The 18,900-nt window shown below is 37.7% G+C and overlaps 1 protein-coding gene across 4 annotated transcripts in view; it reads left to right on the top strand.

The window, feature by feature from the left end:
• The window catches only part of LOC109418076 (venom acid phosphatase Acph-1), a 60,900-nt gene that overhangs the window by 20,273 nt on the left and 21,727 nt on the right, over positions 1-18,900 (top strand). The window contains exon 1 of one of the 4 annotated variants that reach the window (XM_062854045.1): positions 11,953-12,120. The exons of 1 other annotated variant lie outside the window; for it this stretch is intronic. The gene's annotated coding sequence lies outside the window, so the exon portion shown is untranslated. Of the gene's footprint in view, positions 1-11,952; positions 12,121-12,152; positions 12,342-18,900 lie in introns of those variants that run through there. 2 more of the 4 variants (XM_029870823.2, XM_029870822.2) reach the window with 2 other exon arrangements.

Raw genomic sequence — 18,900 nt, 5'->3', positions numbered from 1 at the left:
TCAACAACCTTGGAAGCAATCTCTTTACGAACTTCTATCGAAGACTCAATATATAGTGACACAAATTCGTCAACATCTAGGTACGCGTTTCCTTTCTACACGCACATCGCTACAGTTCAAAGCAACAATCATCTATTAAATATAGAAATATTAAGGAATTTACTAAACGGCGTAAAACGCTACGTTAAATATTTTTCTGCGTAAACGTTTGGTTTTTTAAATTTGAAGTTTTATTGTATGTTATTCATGCGGTTTCGTTAAACACATTTCTACTGAATGACGCACAGAGTGATAAAGATTTTGAAAATATTTGCTGGAACTCTACTGTTCATCAATATGATTACCGATCTCTGATAATCGTTTATCAAAAACTCCCTTCAATATTGCGAATATGAATTGCCAATTCTTTATAGATAGGGTAGATTCGGTTGCTTCGACAAGTGATAGCAGAGATAGATGTACCTTACAACCCAAACTCGGAAGAGCATATATGAAGTTGTTTAAACGAGATTGATGAAAAATCAGTTCAAAGTTTACGCAGTTAACTATATTAGACTATCCGACCCCATAACGATTTAATTAACACACATCCGTGTAACCACCGTAAAATGTCATGTGGTCTATGGGCAGTCCCTGAGAATAGACCACGTCTTGTCAGCCAACATTGGTGTGAATCTGAATTGATCCATTGAAAGAAAACGTAGGTAAACGATTTTTTCTAATAATTTATGTAGTTTTGAAGATTTTGGACCACCCTAACAGCAACAAATACACAATTATAGTTTATTTCAATACCAATACATGATTCAAGAACCCCCAAATTTAAAGGTTAATCAAAATCTACGTTTAGAAAGCACATCGTGATAGCTTATTATCGATTATTTTTACATGCTTTCCATAATCAACAGATTTCATAATTTTGAAACACCCTAATATAGTAAAATCAAAATATATGAAAAGTTCCATATCAGAAATAGATTTAGGAAACTAAAATCATCATAACCTGTGAATTTTAGCAATTTCGGTTATCGTTTGACTTTTTGTCCGACTTTTGTATGGAGGCACGCCACTGTGCACTTGGGCGGTGGCTTCTATTTTCGTCTGTTTTCCGCTATGACTCAGTCAAATTTGAACCAATTGACACATTTTTTGGAATGCAGTAAGATAGGTATAGTATCTACCCGTGTACAACATTTCAAGCCAATTGGTTCAAAATTGACTGAGTTATAGTGGAAAACAGACGAATATAGAAGCCACCGCCCAAGTGGCGCGATACCCTATAACAACATTAAACACCATTGAAAAATCTGGCTTTGAATGAAACCAGTTTCTATGGAATGTTAAAAAAATAAAGTAAAAGAGAATGCCTTTCCTTTTACTGGGCTCGGAGTCAGTTTGGCTTTCTGTTCTACAGAGTCGTTACCTGTTCTGTTCTGTTGCTTAGTTGGTTGAAGCGGCGGTGTGGCGAATACGGAGTCGTGAGATCAAATCACACCAGAACGCGATTTTTTCTCAAAATTAATCTCTCAATTTGTCAATTAGCAACATTTTGTGCCTTTCAATGAATTACAAGTTTTTCCAGGATCTCATTCAATTGTTTTAATTTTTTTTTAGGTTTTAGATATCATCGTAAGTTAAAATATAAAGAATGCTCTAAAAACGGGTAGAGTTGGTTGTGGAGAACAAGAAGTTCTCTAGTGGATAAGTTTTAATTGCCTTCGGAAGTGCTTAAAGAATACTAAATTGAAGAGAGACAGTCCAAGCTCTACTAGAAGTGTGAATCTAAAATAAAGTAGAAGAAGAATTAGGTAATCATCTCGAGTAGATTTTGCTGAGAATATCCTAGGAATTCAACTGTAATTTCACCAGAAATAATGAATAAAATCATCAGTGAACGTAGGGTGGGACGGGGCAAGATGGGTCGCGGGGCAAGATGGGTCAGTGCCATTTTTGGGCGCATTACTCATGTTTTGTTTATATTAATAATTTTGTTAGATGACCACCATGAATATACAAAAGTTTGGGTCATTGATTGAAAAATTATTCACTCTCATTGGAAATAAAAAATAAAATGGTTTTTAGCCATTTTTCTTATGCGATACATTCCATATAATCTCCATATAAACGGTCGCGGGGCAAGATGGGTCACCTTCAATTTTGAGCGTATTTTTGGAGCATTCAAAAGTTATTTATTTTTTATTACAAGACTATCCCATAAATAACTTCAATCAAGCGGAATGAACACTCAAAATTATAACATAAAATTATGATAATTTTTTAGTGAAAACATCGATTTTCAAGTCGCCTTAGGACCACTCAAATCGTAAAGTTTTTTATATTCCAAATAAATCTATGAAATGTTTACTAGTAGCTCTTGTTTACTCAGTATGGATATGGGGCGTATATGAATGCGGAACAAATCATATATTTTGACGTTTTTCGTTGAGAAAACGTGAATTACTTCAGGGTTCCTGATTTCGACTTTTCATCTTCTTCCACATGCGAAGACAGTCAGCAGCGAACGGTTGTCGCTTTAATTTGCGTGCTTGCTTGTCAGCGACGACAGCAAACTCCGGCGAACGGTGGGAAGCCACACTTGGAAATTACTCATTCGTCCACATTCGCATCGCAAGCGATCGAGCGGTGATGCGATTCGTGAGTGATATTGTGCATACGAATTTTTGATGTTTCCAAAAAATGTTTATTATTTTCTTTGCTAATCTAGCATTTCAACAACAATACACTAAAAATGTATGCATTACATGCAAAAATTCTCTTCTAGTTATGATAATAGCCGCTTCGATCGCTCACCAGCATTCTTCACCATTCGCCATTCATTCATTCGCGTGCGATCCAAACTGCGACGAATGCCCATGCCGACCAATTTGCGCATCGCTTCCCACTGGTGATGGGGTTGCATGTTTGATCATGACTATTCGTTTGCTGCATCTTCCTCGATTCGCTTCAGCAAAGAGGAGTGAATATGAATGGAGTGAGGCGAATATACCGATCCTTGAATTACTTAAAAGGTGACCCATCTTGCCCCGCACTTTTTTCACGGTGCAAAATCGATCACTTTTCAAAACTGCTCGTTTAACATCATATTTTGTATTTAATGAACTTTTTATCGACTTTTAGCATAGCTAACTAGTGTATTAAAGAGTAGCGGACGAATACAAATCAATACGATTTGTATTTACAAAGTTATGGTGATCCATCCTTATGCGACCCATCTTGCCCCGCCCCACCCTATATTGAATCCACCAATAACTTCAGTAAAAACCCATAAAGATCCAAGATTCAGTATACAAATATCTCAAAACGATATCATGGATTATATTATATAAATTAAAAATTTTGGCTTTTATGTAGATTATCGACCGTAAGAGATTGATATTTGAAACTGTTATGGCTTTTACGGTCATTGTCTATGCTAGGCTTTGGCTAGTTTTTTAATTTTCAAAATTGTATTAGCTTGTATGTCATCTAATAATTCGTTTTATGATTTCCCTGATCATCAACCGAATTCCCTGACTTTCCCTGATTGTCCAGGTCCGAAAATAAATTCCCTGATTTTCCAGGTTTTTCCAGGTAGTCGACACCCTGTAAAAATAGCAGTGCAGGCCGATTTCCATATAAAATAACCAACTTTGACATGCTGTAACTTTTTCTCCCATGAACAATTAAGCTGAAAATTTGAAAGCGAACTACAAATATACTGAATTTTGTTATAGCAAAATTTACAAATTTTCAAATCACGTGGAAAAAAGAAAAACACTATGTGAAATTGTTTAAAATAATAGCAGTATAAATAAATCTAAATGTAGGTTTATCTTGAAAAAGCACAAGATATGTTCACACCAAGGTTCGAGCTATTCGAACAATTTCTGTCCTGGTAACAAGTGAATGTATAAGATTAAAAAATTTCAAAATATTCGCGGCATAAAAAAAATCAAAGCAAACACTTTTTGAACAATTTCACATAGTGTTAACCTTCCGTAACTCGCGCGGTTGGCCACCGCCGCCAGCACCATACTGATGCTGAATACAAAAAGCGAGATTTTGTACAACGTGTTCTACAAAATACAACAGCGCGTTTGCTCGAGGGTTCAACTTTTTTCTACGTGCTTCGAAAATTCTCAGATTTTGTTATATTGTGGATTTACCGGCTACTTGTATTCTACCGATTACTTAAGGACAGACTTGTTAGAATCCCAAAATGGCCGACTTTGACATCTACTCACGATTTTGAAAGCACAAATCTTTTCGTAAACAAAACCAGCGCATCTGAGCTTTTTATTTTAAGCTTATTACAAGTGAGCAAGAACAGAATAACAAAATATACTGTTGTTTGAAGCTTGTTTCTTGAGATTTGTGCGTCTAAAGTTATGATGCATTGTTGGAGCGGGATTTCAAGACGTTTGTCCTTAAGTAGTCGTTACAAAGTAGCCGTTTTCATATAAAAATCAACTTGATTGTCAAAAAATGAATGTCGCTGAATAGCTAGTGGCAACGAGGAATAGCGCATACAATAAAAATGTTTCAAATCATTTTTAAACTCTTTATAAAACGGCTACTTTGGATGCCATACTGAAGCGACCGGTAGAATACAAGTAGCCGATAAATCCACAATAACAAAATTCACCAGAATTGTAGTTTCACAGACAAACAGACGTAACACTCTTCAAAACATCTAGGCACATGCATCTTACGATCAATTCAAATTGCATTCGATTTCCGCGATCCTTCCACCAGAGGCGCTAGTGTTCGATCGCTTTGATGTTTGCCAGTGTATATGTTGCTGAATGATGCCAACGAAAATTACATGCGATTTGTGTAGTAGTGTGCGTGTTAGACAAACGTCGAATCGAAATCCATCATGGCCGACAGTGTTTAGGATAGTGAATAAGAAAAAAAGGAAAATCTACCAAGTATGATATAGTATAGTAATTTTCAGCTAAATCCGAGAACATTTGGAAGGTGCTATAGGTAATTATTTGATGCTTGTACAGGATTTTACAGGATTCTCTGTGCTCCAACACTCAGACTGTCTGTAGGAAATAAGTTTTTACAGGCGTCTGATCCTGTCTGATCGCTTCGTGGTCTTTGACGAAGTTTTTTGGCATCAAGACTATAGTTCTGTTAAGTACACCAATCCTTAATCAAATATTGATTAATCTCTCTCTCTCTCTCTTCTTGGCGTAACGTCCTCATTGAGACAAAGCCTACTTCTCAGCTTAGTGTCCTATGAGCACTTCCACAGTTATTAACTGAGAGCTTCCTCTGCCAATGACCATTTTGCATGCGTATATCGTGTGGCAGGCACGAAGATACTCTATGCCCAAGGAAGTCAAGGAAATTTGCTTTACGAAAAGATCCTGGACCGACCAGGAATCGAACCCGTCACCCTCAGCATGGTCATGCTGAATACCCGTGCGTTTACCGCCTCGGCTATATGGGCCCCAAAAATATTGATTAATGCTCCTGCCGAAGCCTTCATTTATCAAATTTTTGTAATATAATTTTGAACGAAAAATCCCATTCGTGATGAAAATATTCCTGACTTCCTTGGTCATAAGTGTAGAGCATTTCCAGCTCAACGCGCGAATCGCGACTATTTCAATACAAATGAAATTTTTCTCATGTATGAGCTTCTATGTATGTAATGTTATATATTTAGCCAATTTCTGTACCTAACTTTTGAAAAGGACGTATGAAAAAAAACTAACTCCAAATCGGTTTGTTGGACTGAAATTATGCCCATTTATGAATATTTCAAGAACTTAGACAAAAAAAAACACTGAGAGTAATATTCAGTTGAAAAAAAAGATGGACCTTGTTAAATGTTATTCGAGACGGTCTGAAAATTCACATATGGAGATTTTTTTTATTATCGTAAAAATTGGCACGAAGGTTCTCAGAATTTAATGAAGTTTTTTTCACAGGCAGAATTCACATATACCTACATATTTGAACAAAAACCAAATTGAAAAAAAAATCAGGGTCGCCTAAGTTTCCGGAAAACGCGTACAAAACAAATATATCCCACAGACACTAGTAGGGTTCCGGATTTCCACATTTCATCTTCTTCCACATTCGAAGACAGTCAGCAGCGAACGGTTGTCGCTTTAGTTTGTGTGTATGCTTGTCAGCGACGACAGCAAACTCCGGCGAACGGTGCGACGTCACACTTGCAAATTACTCATTCGTCCACATTCGCATCGCAAGCGATCGAGTGGTGATGCGATTCGTGAGTGATACGATTGATATTGTGCATACGAATTTTTGATGTTTTCGAATTATTTTCTTTGCTAATCTGGCATTTCCACAACAATACACTAAAAATGTATGCATTACACGCAGAAGTTCTCTTCTAGATATGATAATAGCCGCTTCGATCGCTCACCAGCATTCCTCACCATTCGCCATTCATTCATTCATTCGCTTGCGATCCAAATTGCGACGAACGGCTACGAATATTCATGTCAAGCAGCCGGCGCATCGCTTCCCACTGGTGATGGGGTTGCGTGTTTGATCATGACAATCCGTTTGCTGCATCTTTCTCGATTCGCTTCAGCAAAGAGGAGTGAATATGAATGGAGTGAGGCGAATTTACCGATCCTTGGACACTACCTACTTTAAAAAATCATAACTCAAGAACGAAGCATCGTAGACACAATGTTTTTTTTTATATAAAATCGTAAGCAAATTATCTCAGCAATAAAAAAAATACAAAATGAAAATTGTTTTCCACAAAAGATTCCACTGTTGAAGAAAATCGGTTGGCAAAGTCGGAAAAATTATTTTCGAAGTCCGGAAAAATTCTCAAAAAAATACTTTTTTGGAAGGAAACACATAAGCTATATTTTGTGAAATGTTCAAGATGTGGCTTTTCTCCGCTCCTGAGTTATGGCCAATTTTGTGGAAATTTTCCAGACTTGCTATATGAGTCGTTTGTTTAAAAAATCCTAACTTAACAATGAAGCAAAATATTTTTGGAAGGAAGTTTTATAAATTTTATATTTTTATCTGTGAAATTTTCAAGGTGTGTTTTTTTCGTACCTGAGTAGGGGAATTCAGGTATTTTGGACAGACCGTTACGCGTATATTTTTTGGACATTTACGACAAAATCAAATGAAAGTGTCCAAAATATATACGCGTAACGGTCTGTCCAAATTACCTGAATCACCCTAATGATCATTTTTGTGCATACTAATAATAAAGACGGTCGAAAATCAACCAACATCTGGACAATGACACAATGACCACAAAATTGGTCATAACTCAGGAACGGAGAAAAAACACATCTTTTACAGAATATAGCTTATGTAATTAACTGTTTTCTAGGTAAGGTACACCGGGGCAAGTTGAAACGGGTGGGGCAAGATGAAACAGCGGGTTAACATGATGATTTCTAATGATGATAAACAGTTTAATCGCCATAACACATAGTTTTTGATTCAAACCATCTTTTAGCGAAGGATAAATTTCGAAATTGTATTAAAATCTATTTTAAAACTTCGTGTTTCATCTTGCCCCACCCGTTTCAACTTGCCCCGGTGTACCTTATAGAAACTACTGGGACCTAGCAGGCCCCTCCTGTTTATCAGCGTTTCTGATAAATCAGCCTTACTCCATCTGTAGCAGCCGGTTCGCAATGAACCGTTGGAGGCGTGTTAAAGTGTTAAAGGTGATATTTTCATTACAAGAATTAAAATTAACATCCTTCACTTTAATACGTGTGATCTTGGCCACGGTACAGGTCTACTATGCATCTTTCCAAATTTATGTCCCGCATTGTAGCTTTGATCATCTTTACGCTGTTTAGTGAATCCCCCTAATATTTTATGGTTGCATTTTAAATGCTGTTATTTACGTTTAGTTGATTTGGAATGCACATTGATTGTAACGCATGTTTTTTTTTTATTTACTGCAATGAAAATAGCATCATCACGTTTTCTAAATTGCATCTCTACACTGCACTTCACTCTGCACTTAGTGTGTCTTCTGCTTATTTAACCCTTATGTGGGCGGCAGGGTACCCGGGTACCCAGCACCCATTTAAAATACACGGTGTAGAAAAAAGCAAAAAGTTTGCCGGCCACATAACGGTTAAATAATCTAAGAGGATCTCGCCGATCGAGACGCATTGTCTGGTTGGGCATTGACATATCTTTAAAATAGATTGAATTGCACTATTTTTTGTTCGCACATTTGCGTAGCACATGTGCACGAGAATAATGATGGATGCTTTTAGAATTTCGTAGCTTCCTAACCGTCGGAAGGAGCACACGTACCTTCAAATCTTCCCTCGTCGGTGTCGTCCTCGTCGTCGTTCATCAGGGATGCCAGGTGAAATTTTCAAATGTCTTCACAAGGCACGCTAAAATGTCTTCACATGTCTTCACACCCCATTTTGTTGTTTTGGTATAAAATTGATGTTAAAAGTCAACATTTATGGTATGTTCTCACTTAGCTTTACATGAAGAAATATACCGTGAGGTCATTCAGCAATAATGCATAGTTGTCTTCAGAATTTCCATGGCAATTTCAAGGGATTTTCCCGAAATTTCATAAACAAGTTCCTCGAATTTGTTTCCACGGGTTTCACAAAAAAAAAATCTAAGAAATAAATCCGGGAATTTCTCCAGGAATTCCTTCGTAAGTTCCTCGGAAATTCCCCTGGAAGTCATTGCGAATGCCATCAGAAGAAACTCCTCCAAGAGTTCTTCCGAATTTTTTTCATTAGAGTCCCGAGAATTTCTTCAGGAGTTAAGTGTCGCAAGAATTCCTCCAGGAATGTCTCTACAAGTTCCTCAAAAAGTTCTACAGGAATTCCACGGCAATTCCTCCAGGACTTCCTCGTTTATTCCTCCAAGTGTTCTTCGGGAATTCCTCAAGGAGCTCAGGGGAATTCCTCAAGGAATTCCCCGGAAATTCCTACAGTAGTTTCTCGGGAATTCGTCTAGGACTTCATCGGGAATTCCTCTAAGAGATCATCAGGAGTTTCTTGGAAATTCTTCCAGGAGTTTCGAGAATTCCTGCAGGAGAACCTCGGGAGTTCCTTCAGGAGCTTCTCGGAAATTCCTCCAGGAGTTGTTCGGAAATTCGAGGAATTCTTCCAGGAGTTCCACGAGAATTCCTTCAGAAGACCATCGAAAAATTCTCCAGGAGTTTCTCGGAAATTCCCCCAGGAGATCCATGGAAATCCTTCAGGAAATCTACGAGAATTTGACCAAAAGATCTTCAACAATTCCTCTAGGAGTTCCTTTAGAATTCATTCACGCATCCTCAGGAATTCCTTCAAGACATCCTCCGGAATTTCTACAGGAGATCCTCGGTACATTCCTTCCAGGTGTTCTTCGGGAATTTTTACATGAGTTCCTCGGGAGTTCCTCCAAAAGTTCATCAAAAATTCCTTCAGGAATTTCTTAAAAAGTTTCTCAGGAAAACCCAGGAGTTCCTTGGGAAGTCCACTTGGGATTCCTCGAGAACTTCCCGAGGAGTTACATGTTTCTCGGGAATCCCTCCAAGAATTCAACGAGCAGTTTTTCATAGTTTCTCGAGGTTCTTTTTCGGCTGTTCCTCGGGAATTCCTCTTGGTCCCCAGGAAACTTACTGTAGGAGTTTTCTGGGAATTCCCGACGATTTCCTGGAGGTATTTGTAGGTAAGATCCAGATGAATTTCTGATAAACATTTCCTGAAACATTTCCCGACAATCTTCTGGAAGAATTCCCGAGAAAATTCTAGAGGGATTCTCGATGAACTACTGGAGGAACTCCTAGTTCCTAATTTTTTGGGATTCTTCTAGAAGTTACACGGTAATTCTTCAGAGTTCCTCGGGAATTTCTCTTCGAATTCCTCGGAAATTCTTCAAGAGATTCTCGGGTATGCCTCTAGGTGTTTCGGAAGTTCCTCCTTTTTTTGGGAGATCCCCTGTAACTTCTAGAGGAATCCTAAAAAAAAAATCCGAAAAAAATCCAGGAGGAATCTCCGAGGAATTCCTAGAAGAAATCCGAGGAGTACACGGAGCAATTTTCCAATAAATTTTTAAGCAATTCCTATGGGAATTCAAGAGGATCTCATAGAGGAATTCACAGGGAATTTCTGAGGTGCTCCTGAAAAAGTTGTTGGCAAACTCCTGGAGGAATTCTCGAGGAACTTCTGGAGAAAATTCGGAGGAATTCATGTAGAATTTCCCGAGGAGCTCCTGGAAGATTATTCAAGGAACTCCTGGAGGAATTATCAAGGAACTTCTTTTAGGAACACCTAAAGGAATTCTCGAAAAACTGCTGGGGTAATCTTCGAGGAACTTCTGAAGAAATTCTCTAGGAATTCCAGAATGAATTCCCGAGGAATTCTAGGAGGAAAGGAATTCCCGAGGCACTCCAGAGGAATTCTCGAGGAGCTCCTTGAAGGAATTTTGGAGAAATTCCCGATGAACTCTGGAAGAATTCCCGAGTAACTCCTGGAGGAATCCCAAAAATAAAACTCCAGGAGAAATTCCCAAGGAAAACATGAAGAAATTTTCTGGGAGCTCCTGGAAGGATTCCCGAGGAGCTGCTGTAAAAAAATTCGAGGAATTCAGGTAGAATTTCTTGAGGAACTCCTGGAAGAATTTTTGAGAAACTCCTAGAAGAATTTCTGAGGAACTTCTGGAGAAAATATCGAGGAACTCACGGAGTAATTCCCTTGGAACTCCAGAATGAATTCTCGAGGAACTCCTGGAGGAATTTTCGAGGAACTCCTAGATGAATTCTCGAGAAACTCCTGGTGGAATTGCTGAGAAGCTTCTGGAAGAATTTCTGAGGAACTCTTAAAGGATTTACTGAGGATTTCCCGAGGAACTTGTAGAGGAATTCCCAAGGTGCTCCAGAGGTAATCCCGAGAAACTTCTTGAAGAGATTCTCGTGGAATTCTTCAAGGTATTTTTCAGGAGCTTCTAGAGGAATTCCTGAAAAACTCATAGAAGAATTTTCGAAGAACTGCTGGAGTAATCATCGAGGAACTCCTGGAGGAATTCCCGAGGAACTCCTAAAATAATTCTCAAGGAACACCTAAAGGAAATCTCGAGGAACTCCAGGATGAAATCCCGACGAACTCCTGGAAGAATTCCCGAGCAATTCCTCGAGGAATTACCGAGGAACTGCTGGAGGATTTCCCGAGGAACTACTGGGAGAATTTCCGAGGCTCTCCAGAGAAAAAAAAAACGGCAAACTCCTGGAGGAATTCCCGGGTAACTGAAAGAATTCCTGAGGTACTCCAGGTGGAATATCCGAGGAACACATGCAAGAATTTCTGAGAGTCTTTTGAAGGTATTCCTGATGAAATCTTGAAGAAATTCCCGTAGAACTTTTAGAGAGATTCTCGAGGGACTACTGGAGAAATCTTAACAGGCTTGGACAAATCTTCGAACAAGTCTGCGGAAAATTCTGGATGAGGCTCTGTTTAAAATTCAAACGAAGTTCTGGGGAAAATTTCCGAAAAAAAAACCTTGGTAATATTCTAGAAACAATCTCTGTTTTTGAAGGTTTTTGAAAAATTGAGGAATACCCAGTTGAATTTTGTTGATGACAATTTTATATTCTATAAACAATTGCGGGTGAAAAATTAATTCAATAGGTAGTTCAGCATACTTCCAAAAATTTCCATGAAATGGTGGTCGTCTAATTTGATTCGTATTTTATCTAAAAATTGCTTCAAAAGTTCTGCCAATTACCGAAAAATTAGGAAAAGTTTTAAACGTTTATAATTTTATCTACAAAAAATTGAACGCATTTACAAAATTTGAAATGTCTTCTATATGTCTTCACAAGAATAAATGTCTTTACAGAACTTCAAATGTCTTCAAATTGAAGATATGTCTTCACATCTGGCATCCCTGTCGTTCATAGTCGCGTGCTGTTGGGCAGTAGCAGGTAGTATACCAACTACCTATAGTCAGTGGTGCAATTTGTTTCAATTAGTGATGACGACGACCGCGCGGTCATTGCTAAAATGTGCTTGTAGTGATTAATCGTTGCTGATTGGAAATTTGAGATAACGCTGTCTACTAGTCGGAAAACGTTCAGTTGGGGTGTTGTTCGCAATTATCACAACGTGGTGCAACACGACTTCGGTGGGTGGTGGTATGGGTTGGTGATAACGATTTTGATAACGAATTCGAGAAATCTTTACCTGGTTCAGAAAAGTGAGAGTGACAGTTAAGGGCAGGTATCAATTGAACAGTTTTGAAATTAAGCTCGATTCAAGTTCGCGGCATTATTAATATACAAGTGCGAAATGCGTAGATCTACTATTACTAAAAGCAACATCCGGTAGTAGGTACGAAATTAGATGGTAATTTATTCTATTTGGTTCTTTTTGGTAGTTTGATTTTAACGATGCGCAGAAATAGGGGAAGCGAAGGTTTTATGATAATGTGATGAAAAGCCACCTTCAATGCAGGTCTTATGATATATGTATCGAATGTTTGCTTTTAACTAATTGTTAAGGTTTTGCCACCAAAGCATGTGTTAAACGCAATGCAGACTGTTGGAGTGGATCCAACCGCAATCCTGAAATTGTTATAGTTGCGAAGACTTCCTTGAGTAGGGCCTGGTGACTACGACAAACAGTTTGATATCGATTTGATTGAGTGTAATAAAATTTATATAAAACGAACTCACCGAATGCATGATCAAACAAACCGATCCATCATTGATATATACCAAAGATGCGCTAATAAACTGGTTGTACCGATAGAGTTGGAAGCCAAAGGTTTGTACAGTGTAGTGAAACGCATTTTTCAAAATTGTGTATGACTGATTATTATGATTATGATGACGAACTGGATTCTAAGATGACCCAGCTCTTAGGCAATATCTAACAATATGGACACCAACATTTCAATAGGGCGTAACTAGTTTTAGAATCTTCACCTTCTTCCATAACTGTGCATCGCATGTTACACTTCCCCTGTATTTCACATTTCAGAATTATTAGTTTGACAGAGAAAATCTCCCCATTCCAACTATCATGGTGGTTTGTCCGTGTAGCTGCCGGCTTAGAATAGCACTACGGACCACCTGTTCCGGGGGTAAAAGTCCACCAAACAGGTAACCCCAATCCAAGGTGTCAGGCGACCCGTGCTGAGGGATGAATGGTTGAGGGGGTTTAAAACATGCTCGATCTTTAACGGAGCCCGTAGCGTGGGTAGATCGCCATTTTGGGTTGCGTTGCGGTGTTAGATCTACCAAACCGAAATCTAGTGTCGTCCTATTTTTCAATTTTGGAATATGTGTTCTGATAATTATAGGCATTATAGTATTTAGTCCTTGCTACTGGTGTTGTGATGACTTCCAGTCTTTGAATAAAACTAAGTTTACCAACTTTACTTTGCATATAGTTAAAAACCTCACCATCTGAGGCTAAACTCAATGCAAAGGAAATCAAATTGGGTTAGGGATCCATGTATGTACTAACTCTTCGAAGACTGGAAAGTGCTAGTACGCAAGGAACATACTAGAATCCTTATTACTGAACACATGTCCCATTATTGGAATGATATTGCTGCTAATGTTAAAACCCGGGTCCTAAACCTGGGGAGAATTTAGCAGTAAAACAAGGGTGATGCTAGGTTTCCGATGCATGGCCAATATCAGTACTCTTGTTTTGTTTTCTAAGAAAACAAAACAAAAACTGTATCAAAATCGATACTTTATTGCCCCTCAATGGCAATTGAGTAATGCGACATGCACTACACTAAGGATACGGGTAATGTCACAATAGATCTAAAAACTGGTCGCAGTGACAAACCCGAACAGGAATAAAAAAAAAAAAAAAATCATGGTGGTTTGCAAGAAAGAGATAAACTATGATCTACAGCTTTGAAAGGAGATAATAAGGAGTGTAACGAAAATTAACTGAAAATGTTCAAAACAGGCAATAATTTATTAAAATTATAAATAATTTTATTTTTGGAGATACAGTATAAATCCTTAGAAAAAGGAACGGTACTTCTGTCTTTCTAAAGATAATCAGGCATTCATCTCAAAGTTTAAGTTCAAACTGTGGGAAAACGTTTAAAATTGTTTTATGTTATTGAACAATTTGTTTTTTTAGATTGTTCATGACATTGGTAAATTAATGTTTTCAAGAAAAAAAATCGACTCCATTCGCTATTCTTAAAAATGAAAAAATGCCATTTTTCAGGGATCTTTTTTTTAATGCTCCTCCAATGCATGATTACGCAAATAAAAAATACATAAAATTGAAAAAAAAACGAACTTTTAAAAATTCGACATATTTCTGAACTTATGGACGTGGTAGTTCTAGAACAGAATTGAAGATATTTAAAACAGAGTGTCGAAGTACGACCAAAAATTAGTGTTTTTTTAGAATAGGTAATTTTCTAAATGTTGCGGATTTTTTGATCGAAAATATATATTTTTCTAGTTGGTGTTCGGTGATATGTTATGTGTTGTACACACATAACTACTAACATCAATAATTATTTTCCAGATTTTTCACCGTACAAATTTTATTCGCTAGAGGTTATTGAAACTCTGAAAAATCTTTGAAAACAGCAATTTGTCCAAAGCTTTAATTTTCAAATTTCTTCAGGCTGTTCTAAACTTGACTATATTGTGAAGATGATATGATAAGACCTAACATGCTTCGAGATAGAACATCGTGAACATTTACAGTTAATTTCCGATAAACTCCTTATTTTCAAAAGCAGTTACGTCTTTATAAAATGCTAATGCCAATATCTGTAGGGCTCCTCCAAATCTACCAGAAATTCCGTATCAAGAATTTTCTGCACGGTTTTATCAGGATACTATCATAACATCAATAGGATTTCTTCCAAGAATTAAAAAAAATGCTTGAAGTGGTCCAAAAACTCAACCAAAAAATAATTTACCGACAATTAAAGAATAACGACAGCCAACGATTTCCTTAAGCGTAGACTTGATCCCTTTTCCTTAATTTGTCTGTAACTTTAAGGAAAACACAAACCTAGATCCGATTTTCACACAGAATGGCAGGTAACATTAGAGTGGGTCATCGGAACCGTTTTCTTCGATCAAGGCTTTTTTGATTCCATTTCGAGTCCTGAGTGACTGTGCAAAATTTGATCACGATTGGTTGCGTCTGCACTTTGCGCATTGCCATTGAAATTTGTATGGGATTTTTTTGTGGATAACAGACTTTTGCATTTTTGTCATAAGTTGCAAAAGCCTGTCTGAAACTATGTAACCTATATGTAACCTATAATGTAGAAGTATAGCCTAGGATGTCCTGGAAAAAACTTTGTTTAATATCGCAAAGCGATCTGATGCTTAAAGAAAAAGTTATATTCAACAACCCACATGCATCTGCTTTAGCTTTAACATGTAAATGAATAACAATAGCAACAAAATCATTCTGTTCCAGTAAGCAATGTCAACGCTATTACTTTTTTTACATGCATTAGATCGCTTCGCGGTCTTCGACAAAATTTCTTGGGACATCCTAGGCTATACTCTCACATTATCGATTATAAAATTTTAGAAAAGTTCGAGCCTCCCATTAGAAAAATGCAAAAAAATGTGTTTTCTATGTAAAATCCCATACAAACTTCAAATGCAATGCGCAAAACATAGACGTAACCGATCGTGCCTAAATTTTGCACAGTCATTTGGGACCTTAAAAGCTTTGATCTGGTTGAATGCGATCAAATTTTCCATTTTCCCATATAACTGATGACCCACTCTAGTAAACATCTATTTGCAAATTTATGATAACACAAGGACTTTAAATTATTGTTAAAGCTTGAAAAACTGTTTTTTTGAGGCATGTCTCATGAAGTATTTCACAAAAATGAGAGATCTCGGTTCAAGGCGAAACTGGAAGCATTTCCTCATTTTTTTGGTTTTTGATTTTTTTTTTAAATAACGAAGCAATATTTTCAAAATCGGTTTTCGTGCACATGTAGAGTATAGATCAAGGTATCTCCTGATTTTTTTTCCAGGTGGAATATGTTTTTCGTTTTTTGCAGAAACCATTTTTTGTGAAATTTTGTTCAAAAATGGTTTCTGCAAAAACGAAAAACATTTTCCATCTGGAAAAAAATCAGGAGATACCTTGATCCATACTCTACATGTGCACGAAAACCGATTTTGAAAATATTGCTTTGTTATTTTATAAAAAATCAAAAACCAAAAAGTGAGGAAATGGATCCAGTTTCGCCTTAAGCACACGGCTCATTTAAAAGGAAAATAAGTTCAGAGGCATCCTGTCCAGTTCCTCTTCAAGTTTTCTAGTAATTTTGATGAATATCGTGTATATCAAATTGCAAGATTTTCTTTTTTTAGGAATATGGCGTTTTTGAAAATGGGGAGACTTTGATCCCCCTTTTGATGGTGTGTACTAAAACTACACTTATCTGCAACATTTCATCATTGAATATACCAGAATTGCAAGTGAATAGAGGTTTCCGAATAGAATTTTATTCTTTGTAAATGTAATGTATGTGTGGAGATCAAGTCTCCTCAACTAACCAGTAAGCATTTAAAATAGCACTCCTTCAGCATTATAGTTGCCTTTACGACAAGGCGATTAATGCTAATTGGCCGTATATACGCCTTTAGTGCTTCTCCACAGCAGGTTTTGGCAAAATAACGGGCTGTCTAAGTGCTACCCCTTCAGGAACGTCGTGACAAAATGTCAAAGAAGCGTAATGCCAGTAACGCCTCATCGAACAAAACAAAACAAAAATAAATTTACGTCTGCTTCTCGGTCTCTCAGCCCGCTTCTCCGCTTCCTTATCCTTCTACACTCCAGCTGGTGATATGTGGTACTTTTTGCTTGTTTTAGTAGTGATTTGGGTTCGAACTTAGGATCCGAAGATACTGAAATATATTTACTTCTGAATCTGCTGCTACTGCTCCTCGACGCTACAACTGTGCCGATGTCGTGCGTTGGATTTATACCCAATATAAATAATGATTGGAAAACAGCTTCAGTTTGAACACCCAAAACTTGTCTTCAAAAAGATATTCCGTAGTGTGTACAGCTTTTTCATTTCTTGTTCGATCTGTAGTATATGAACCATCCACCTATTCGGCATCAGCGCATACTTTCCGACGAATCTCAATTAGTGATTTTTGCCAAGTTCCATCAAACTCAGCTGCAGCAATGTTTGTTTCTGAGCTCTTGGATTGGTGAGGAAAAAACGAAGAAGAAAATTAGATGCACAAATTTGTAAACAGAAGCATAGGTCCTGTAAAAGAGAGACAACATGTGCTGTGAAATGCATAACATATCTCCCATCCTTTTTTCTCTTAGCATTTAAAGAGCAGTTGGGAAGCATTCTGATTGCTTCCGAACGAAAACACCTCAAGCAGTTGAAATGCTCATTTACAGCTTAAAGCTTTTCAGCAGCACAGCTTATGCTATTTCAAGGCAGTTATGCATTCAAACTGCTTATGTTAACACGGATTTTACTACACTGAAAGACGGCTTGCGGTTAAAATTACTTTTCTGAGAGTCGACTTAAATACACAACGCCACCTAATTTGTGCAGACTGGATTTCGTTTCAATTCAATAGATTAACCTTCACGTACCCGACTCCCGACACCTCTTTTTCAAAATGCTGGCATTTAGTCAATATTCATCTAATTTTTTTAAGTCGCCCTCAATCGGTCATAAATTGTTGCTAGTTTATTATACTCAAGTGGCCATGCAATATCTGGAACCATTCCGGGGATATTCCGGATTGTGCTGGGGTCAGGGGGTTGCCAAATTGGCTAAAAATGATTGTTTTGTGAGTTATTTGTGTTTGAACCATCGAAATTTTTGTTGTGAACAATGAAACACAGCTGCGATAACCAGATTTGAATAAGTTGACCCATCCGGATCCCCGTGACAGGGCCCGCGGGACCTCATTTGGGGACACTTCAATCTTCATGATTTTGAAAGCCTGAGTCAGAAACGATAGACTGAAGTCTGTATCAACTAATATGGCCACCCCTGACCATCTAGCACAGGTTCCACGGGGGGACATTTCTGGTTTGCAAGCAAAACATGCCGTGCGACGTATCTATCTTCATGATTTCGAGAGAATGGGGCAAAAAAAAATTGACTGAAGTATGTATCAACTGATGTGGCCGCTCCAGAACACCTGGAACAGGTTCCGTGGGGGCCTCTCAAACACAATAACACAAGAAATAACCACTTTTAGCCATTTGGCAAAACAGACCCCTTCCCCACCCACTGATCCCAGTATCTCCGGAATGGTTCCGAATATTACATGGCCATTTGAGTATAATAAACTTGCACGAATTTATGATCGATTGACGGCGACTTCAAACAAATCGGATGAAAACTGACGAAATGCCAGAAAATTAGTTGTCGGGGGTCGGGTACGTGAAGGTTAAGGTAGAAAACACCGAGTCACTGCACCAAAACGGTCAAAATCACTACACGTACCTTTACCATCGTTACCTTTGCCATTAGCTGCAGCACTAATGGCAAAAATCTTCCACACTTTGTTTTTGAATTTAAATCAACAACGTGTTGTGGTGAGAAAAAGTGCACACTCTTCGAGAGAGTTTGCTCTAAAAATTATAAAGAGAGCAATTGAGCTAATATACAACCTGTTTTGACGAGGATGGTCAATTAGTGAGTTGATTAGTGCAATTATCAGATTTGACTGTGAACGAAAATAAGGTGGTCGCTAGTTCAAAAAAGTATCTGTGGATTACATGTGAACCGGAACTAACCAAAGAGCACGATAGATTATTATGCATTTTTAACCAACCGCATGTGCTAAAAACTAATGTATCTGCATTAACATATCAAAATGGTCTAGCTCGTTTTTGTAAACAAACGTGTTACACTCGCTGCAGGGTCTATCTCGATCCACCCACGTCT

This window comes from Aedes albopictus, chromosome 2, assembly GCF_035046485.1.
Source record: "Aedes albopictus strain Foshan chromosome 2, AalbF5, whole genome shotgun sequence".
NCBI lineage: Eukaryota > Metazoa > Arthropoda > Insecta > Diptera > Culicidae > Aedes > Aedes albopictus.
Note: the sequence above shows the minus strand (reverse complement) of the source record. Positions and strands in the feature narration are given on the sequence as shown.